Raw genomic sequence first — 9,221 nt, forward strand, 5'->3', positions numbered from 1 at the left:
AGTAGGGAAGAGAGGGGTAAAGCACTTGTCATTTATAACTCTTTTGATGCTTTACAATTATTTGATGATGCAGAAGGGTCATCACGGGGTCCTAAGCCATGCAGCCCCAGGAAAGGGGATCCATGTTGAATCTAGCCGTGTGGAATGTCCGTGGGCTGAACAAACGAGACCATCAACTCGCATTAAAGGACCTCGTCTCTGAGTACAGGTTACACTTCTTGGGCATTCTTGAAACTCGAGTTCGTATTACTAATGTCATGCATATTCAGTTATTTCTGTTACCTCAATGGAAATGGTTTGTAGACTATGCCTCTGTTGGAAATCGTATCTGGATTGCTTGGAATGATAATTTATTGGATGTTCATATTCTTGATCTGGGCGAACAATTTATTCACTGTCGTATTACTATTAAATGATAATTTATTGGATGTTCATATTCTTGATCTGGGCGAACAATTTATTCACTGTCGTATTACTATTAAAGAACTCCATGAATCTTATATTATTACTATTGCCTATGGTGCCTCCAATGTGATTCGGACTCTATGGCATACATTGGAGACATTGGCACGGCAGTGCTCAAATGACCCATGGCTGGTGGGAGGGGACTTCAATGTTGTCCGTGATCTAAATGAGGTTTGCGGAATATCAGGAGATATAAGGATAGCATGAGGTGATCTAAATGTTATCCCTAGTATTCAGAATATTTGGCAGCATGAGGTGATTGGTGTGCCTATGTATGCGGTGACACGTAAACTCAAGGCCCTAAAACAGGTCTTCAGACAACAGAGGAGAAACAAGGGGGACTTGACTCGTAATGTCCAATTGGCAAAGGATTTTCTCGATGAGGCGCAAACATTGGTGAGCTCGGACAGACAGAATGAGCTCTTCCTTTACCTGGAACACTGTTGCCGGATGGTGTATGCAAAGGCGGCTAAGACTGAGCAAATTATGCTACAACAAAGAGCCAAGATGCAGTGGATGAAGGATGGTGATCAATGCTCTAGGATTTTCTTTCGCAAGATTGCTCATAGGAGGGCGACGAGAAGAATCTTGCAGATTAATGATGAGCATGGTACCACTCACATGGATTCGGGGGAAGTTGTGCATGAGTTTGTATCTTATTATCAGAACCTCCTTGGAGGTAACAAACGTCGAACATTAGTGGACATTAACTACCTCAGACCATGGGCGAGGCATATAATTTCAATTGAGGAGGCTAGCCACCTACTGTCACCATTCTCACTGGAGGAAGTGAAGTTAGCCGTGTTCGACATTGCAGAGGATAAGGCTCCAGGCCCTGATGGCTACTCATCAGGATTCTATAAGGCTGCTTGGCCAATAGTGGGAACAGAGGTGACAAGGGCGGTACTGGATTTCTTCTCTACAGGGAGATTACTTAAGCAAGTCAACTCTACACTTTTGGCTCTGATTCCAAAGGTTCATACTCCTATGTCTATAAGTGATTTTAGACCCATCTCGTATAAACTATGGCGTATCCTTTGGCCTGTCGAGGGAGAAACCACCTGATGATCACTTTGTTGTACTGTACCATTTTTTACTTAATGAAAATTACATTTACCCAAAAAAAGATTTTAGACCCATCCCATGCTGTAATGTTTTATATAAAATCATTGCTAAATTACTTGTCCAATGGTTGAGCGTAATTTTGGACAAGTTAACTAGCCTTTGTCAGGCAGCATTCATCCCGGGACGAAGCATTGGTGACAACATTATGCTAGCCCAAGAACTGTTTACGGGATATAATCAGGCACGACTCCCCCCAAGATGCGCATTAAAAGTGGATATTAGAAAGGCATATGACACAGTTGAGTGGGACTTCCTGGTAGCGACTTTGCACTTTTTTGGTTTTCCACCAACATTCACCAGATGGATTGAGGAGTGTGTTACGACGGCCTCATTTTCGATTGGTCTTAATGGAACATCCCATGGATTCTTTACTGGAGCGAGGGGACTTCGGCAGGGGGACCCTCTATCTCCTTACTTGTTTGTGCTTGTTATGGAAGTGTTGCATTTGGGACTTTCACAATTAGTTGAGCAGGATTTACGATTCACATTCCACTGGAAGTGTGAGCCAGCGAGGATATTCCAGTTGGGATTCGTAGATGATCTCATCCTCTTTTGTAAAGCTGACAAGGACTCGGTTAGAACCCTAAAGGTGGGACTGGACAGGTTTGCAGAATGGTCGGGCCTCCGGCTGAATATTCAAAAGAGTCACCTAATTATCTCCCGGTCTGCACAAGAAAGGAAAGAACAGCTACTATCGATATTGGGCTTCCAGGGTGGGCACCTCCCAATGAGGTACTTGGGCCTACCTCTAATATCATCTAGGCTTTCTATCTCTGATTGCCAGCCACTTTTATCTAAAATTTACACTCGTATTGCTGGATGGGAGGGAATGTCATTATCATATGCTGGTCGGGTACAAATCATAGAAACAGTTTTGTCAGCATTGAGCTTGTATTGGACTTCTGCATTCATATTACCGAAGGCAGTTATTAAGGAAGTGGAGAAACACCTATGACTGTTCCTCTGGAAAGACACTTCAGGCATAGGATATGCCAAAGTTGCGTGGAAAGATGTTTGCAAACCGAAGCCTAATGACAAAGAAATTGTGTGACGTCATTAGATATGACCGAACGTTTATCTGGGTTGAGTGGCTACAGCGTGGATGACTTCGAAATAATTCCATTTGGACAGTTGATGAGAAGGGAGGATTGTGGACTTGGAGAAAGATGCTTCGACTACGCAGCCTCATCCAACCAATGGTGGAGCTGCAAATTGGAGATGGGAGAAGCTTCTATCTTTGGAAGGATCCATGGCATCATCTTGGATCCCTGATTACTAGATTTCCACGTGGACCGAGATTACTTGGGCTTAATGAATCTACCAAGCTTCATATGGTTATAGTTGACGGCCAATGGCACTGGCCTCTCATCACGAATTTGAAATGCCTTCAGATTATCTACACATTACCCCTGATTCATGGTGGTGAGGATAGAATCATTTGGCGGTTTCCCGATGGGCGTCCCACCGCCCAAGCTCTGTACCAGCTTCTTTGCCCACCTGGACCAAAAGTAGGATGGACTTCACTACTTTCGGGTTCGTTGAAGATTCTACGACATTCCTTATCTTATGGATGGCTATTCAGGAAAAATTACCGACGACGGATAAACCTTGGCTCGGACACCTTGGAGGGTGTATTCTTTGTGATGGGGACGCAGACGAGACACATTCCCACTTGTTCTTTCGATGTCGATTCAGTAGACGATGCCTTGCAGCACTACGGCAAATTATTCGATTCGCGTGGGCCAATAGAGAATGAGCAAGAGATGTGGAATGGGCAACTAGAAAATGGAGAGGAAAACTCAATATTGCATATAGAGCGCTACTTGGGTCATTCGTTTACCATATATGGCGGGAAAGAAACTCGAGACGGTTCCAACAGATTGAGCATTCTGAAAAGATATTGGCTTCTTTTATAGTTGACGATATTAAACAGAGGATTTTGAGTGTGAATCTACCTAGGTCCATTAGTACATGTGCTCTTTATAGACTATGGTGTATCCCCTGGTCTGTCGAGGGATAGCCAATTGACTGTTGTACTGTACTATTATTTACTTAATGAAACTTACCTTTACCGGAAAAAAAAACATCAACATCACCAACTTTAACATTCAATTCTCTATAATAATTATTTTCTTATTAATAACGTTTTCATTCGATTTCATTCAACAATTACCTATATGACCACATAACCATTTATCTCATATCTGTGCAATACAAATATATATAACACGTAATAACAATTTTATCAATATTAAGGCAACCACAATAGATAGTTCACGATTATATATATATGTATATATAAACAATCAATATATTATATCCACGTATATAAATATAAATTCAAATTCACGGTCGAATACATAAGCAACCTATAAATATAATACTACACATATAAATATATATATATATATAAATCAATTAGCTATAATAATCTCAAATCTTAAAATAATTCAGTTAACATCAACAGTTGCTCAACCATCTACTTTATCTTCACCTCCTATAATAAAGTATTATACGTATATTCAATATATAAAGAATATTGCAAATGCCAAAGAAGAGATTAAATAATATTCGTACCTTTTCGTCAGTATGTTAATATTTTATTTATATTAAACCTCAGTTCCGTTTTCTTCAAAAATAACTAAACTTTCTAAACTTATCAAGTATATATTTAATTTTTCAATTAACTCATAAAAAATCATTTAATCAAACCCCTTATATATGTATACCTATCGTTTTTAATATCATTCCTAAATTAGATTAGCATTACAAACCTCATTTTTTTTTACTAACATAATATTTCTTAAATATAAGTTTCAAAATATTTCTATGAATTTTTTATCGATTCCTTACTACTATATAATTTAATTAAACCTTAATATATAGAATTACATATTTGGTTAATAATTCTGATGGAATTGCGTAAATTAACTATAGTAATATTCAAATCTAATTAATCTAATTTTATTAACCAACTATATCATATAAAATGTGATACTTAATTTACTGAAAAAAATGTGATATTTAATTAACTCTAATTTAAATAGCCAAACTCATAAAATTTTTCAATTAAATAGTACATTTAACAATATCAACAACAATTATTATATAAATAAATTAAATAATATAATTATATAAATTAAATATAATACTTTTCGTACCTATTTCATCTTCGATATTTGCATGTGTGTGAGGCAAATTGCAAAACAATGTACCTATATATAAATATAAGGGAAAAGTATCATTTTAATCCGTTAAGTATGTCTAATTTTAATTTTAGTCTGATAACTATGCCCATATTTGTTTAGGTCCAGTAACTTATGAAATTGCTTACTTTTAGTCCTCTGGTAGATTTTCGGATAATTTTACCCCTATGCAACTTTAAAAGGCAGTTTTAGTTCATTTGCACTCATTTCACATTTTTCGGGAATGCTCACCAGAAATGGTATCAGAGCTTGGTTTATTGAAGAAATATATGATTATATTACATTTTGATATACCAAAAAAGGGCAAAATGGTCATAAAATTGGCTAAAGGACCGAATCTAAGCAAAATGAAAAGATATAGGATTAAAACTAATATTGTCAAAGTTAAAGGATCAAAACGATTTTAGGACATAAATAGAGGACTATTCGAATCTTTTTCCCTAAATATAATGATGTGTGGATGGGTGAGGCAGTGGGTGGTATGATGCTGCTCACCCCTATTTTTTTATTTTATATCCTCTTTTTTATAATTATCATTATATTCTATTTAATTTTTTAATTAATATAATTTTTTTCCAAATATTATAATGAACTCCAATTTAATCAATTCAAATTTTATTGTATTTCAATTATGACATATAATTTATTTATAATCAAATTTAAATTTTTTTGATTGTTACCAAATTATTCTTTCGATTATGTGTAAGATATAATCATACGAATATTGCATTTACTAATTTGCAATATAATAGGAATTGCTTGTATTTTTTTCTTATTTTGTATTATAATTCCTTTACTATTAATTGTAAAATCAATTAAAAACATTGGTGTATGGTAGTATGATGGGGGGGATTTATTTTGATCATACTCAACAAAAACGAGTCAGAAATAAGAATTATAATTTCCCAGTGAGAGATATGAATATCTAAGGAGATAATTTGATTGATCAAAGACGATTGCAAAAAGGAATTAACTAATATAATTATCACTGTCATGTTTGTAATATTTTGACCACTTGTTTCGCAATTGTGGTTGGCTTTTATCAAAGTATAGTAAAAATTGTGGTCTTGAAATGCATAGTTTTGGAAATGAAAATCAAATTGGTGATCGATCATTGAGGGGCGTAAGGATGGACAAGATATTGAGGTTGTTTGGAGTTGCATTGCCTCTCCTTTTCTTAGCTCGTGAGTCTCCTCCTTCAATCATCATTATTGTATATTGAGTAATGAAGATAATTTTTTTTAAAAATTTAGCATAATTATAAATATTTTTTATTATTTTAAAAATTATTAATTTTTCATGATATTTGATGAAATTAATAATTGTTGGATCAAGGCATGAAATTGTCAACTTTGTCATTACTGTAATTTTTTTTTCTTTTTAAAAAATTATAATAAAATCAGACGAGGTGGATGAAAAAGTTGGAAAAATTGTTAAAATAAAATATCCACTTAGTCCACAAAATTTAATTTATTTTTGAAAATTAGGAATTAAAAGTTGTAGTCTACAAGTATATTTTGGTCAGTTTATAACACTTTTTTTACTATGGATCTACTACCAGAAATTCAATGCGTAATTTCAGCATTCAATGTGTATTCCTGAATAATCTCATTTTTCAATTATTCAACCATTTCATTTTACCAAGTTCAATGTTAGCCAGATTAGTCAACATTTATATGTTTCGATGCAACAACAAGATGTTATTTGTAACAAGTAGTTTTGTTGGTTGGTTAATTGGTCACATTTTATTCATGAAATGGCTTGGATTGGTTAGTCAAAAAATAAATGAAAACCAGACGAAAACTAATGGAATGAGTTCATTGTTTGACAGATATTAAATCAATGAGGTATTTATAATTTTTTTAATAAAAAAATAATTTATAAAGTTACAGGATTAAATTGTGAAAAAAATCAATTTATATAGAACTAAAAATACCACTCCCCTTAAGTTATAAGACTAAAATTGTAATTTTCCATATACATTGCCACCATGTAACACTTGTGTCATTAAGTCTATTTTATATTAGTGATATTATTATTATAGCAAATCAAAATTTTGAATAAATTAATATAATTGATGAGGCTTAAATATATTTTTTGTCCTATAATTTTGGTATTTTAATATTTTTTTATTTTTTATTTTTTTAGGATTGTAAAATAATCCTATAATATTTTATTTTTGCGATTTTTGTCCTTCTAGTGTTGGATTTTACAAAAGTGGCTTGAATAAATCATGTGACCCTTACGATTTTGACTTTTTTCTCCTTTATCTTTCTATGGATTGCAAAAGAGTCCTGTCACTTTTGGACATGTAATTTTGGTCTTTTTTTGCGATTTAATAGTGAAAGAACGAAAAATTGTGAAATATTAAAAAGATATAAGACTTTTTTGTAATTTTAGAAAAATAAAGGATAAAAATACTAAAGTGCTAAAATTATAGAACAAAAAATTATATCTAAGGCTAATTAACACCAATCTTGATATTATCTAGTGAATTAATTAGATTTTTGGATCATTATTTTCTATTTGTTCGCTCCAAGAGAAACCATATGTTCTCTAACCACTAGGCACTAATTTTCACATGAGAAGAAATATAATTTTTTACTATAATTAATTATTATAATAAGAAAACAAAAATGGTGAATACATATTAATAATAGCTTTGCAACGGTCATTAGCCATTATTAATATAAGTAAGGTCAAAATATTAGTAATAATTAAAATCATGGCAAATATTTTGACTATAACTGAAAACGATAATAAAATATAAAGTAAAAATTTAATTTTTCGCATAAGTTTTGTTTAATCGTGGTTATAATTATTGGTTTGCAATGAATTTTAAGTCGTGTCATTTATAGTGTAGCAAAAAGTTATTTTTTTTTGTAGTGTTGGTATACTCTTTAATTATTTAGAATTCTCAATCACCTCGTTTCTTCTGTACTCGGGTCTTTACAACAATGTACCAATATCAAATATATGTATTATTACAGTAGATCAATATTCATATATTAATAAAACTTGAATTCACGATCAAAATATGGCAAATATTTTGACTATAACTGAAAACGATAATAAAATATAAAGTAAAAATTTAATTTTTCGCATAAGTTTTGTTTAATCGTGGTTATAATTATTGGTTTGCAATGAATTTTAAGTCGTGTCATTTATAGTGTAGCAAAAAGTTATTTTTTTTTGTAGTGTTGGTATACTCTTTAATTATTTAGAATTCTCAATCACCTCGTTTCTTCTGTACTCGGGTCTTTACAACAATGTACCAATATCAAATATATGTATTATTACAGTAGATCAATATTCATATATTAATAAAACTTGAATTCACGATCAAAATATTATAAGACTTAATTTCACTAATTAAATTAGGCCTCGTAGCCTGCCTTTTATTGTTGGGACAGAAAAATAGTGTAAAATCAATTAGACATAATAGTGTGCGATGGGTCAAGCATGTCAAGCTAGTGTATATATAGTAATGCAAATATCTCTCTGTACCAAAATTAAAGTCTGTGTGAAAACCTAAATTATCAATGATCGATCATTGATGAAGGTTGAATTGGAGTTTGTTTCTTCATGTCAGTACGAATCAAATTGTGAATAACAATATTATCCAATATTACTCGTCCAGTGGTTCTAATGATGTGATGCGAGTACAGATTTTTGAAAATCTCTATTAGATAGTAATAGTAGTTGTTAGGAGGACTGAATAGTCCAAAACTATGAAAAATTGTCATTTTTGCTCGAAGTCCTTCGCTAAATAACCTTTTCGTCTCATAAAAAAGGAATTTTTTTTAATTCCTTGATTTACGAATTTTCGTTTTAATCCCATTTCTTATAAAAAATATTTCAATTTAATTCCCAAACCCCATTTTCTGTTGAATTTTAACGAAAGACTCGAGATTCTATTGGTGCAACTAGAATTTACTATTTCGCCTTTTTTGGAGGAAAAAATAGAGACAACAAAACAAACAACCTCCCTCTATAAATTGAGGGGAAAAAAAAAGCCTGAAAAAAATGGAAAAACTATACAAGGTCCCCCTGTGATATTGAAAATATTCAAAAAGTTCTCTATAAAAAATAAAGTATCAATTACACCGTCTGTTATATGAAAAAAATTTCAAAAAACTCACTGAGGCCAGAGTTAGTGGTACACGGATGTTAACTGCAATTATAGGTTTGGAAAGTATATCTTAATTACATATATAAAACACAATGGAAAATGCTGCAACCTTCTTTGCCCCAATAATAGCACTGGGTTCAAAAGAGCAGCAATAGTTAAGCTCTTCTTGATGCCTATAGGCAGGCTTCCCCCAAATCATCGAATAACAACCAACAAGTAAAACAACTTTAGACTCAATAAAATTCAAAGCATTACTGCAATATTTCAACTAACATGGCCCGATCACATGTCGA

Source organism: Sesamum indicum, unplaced genomic scaffold (assembly GCF_000512975.1).
Source record: "Sesamum indicum cultivar Zhongzhi No. 13 unplaced genomic scaffold, S_indicum_v1.0 scaffold00163, whole genome shotgun sequence".
Taxonomy (NCBI): Eukaryota; Viridiplantae; Streptophyta; class Magnoliopsida; order Lamiales; family Pedaliaceae; genus Sesamum; species Sesamum indicum.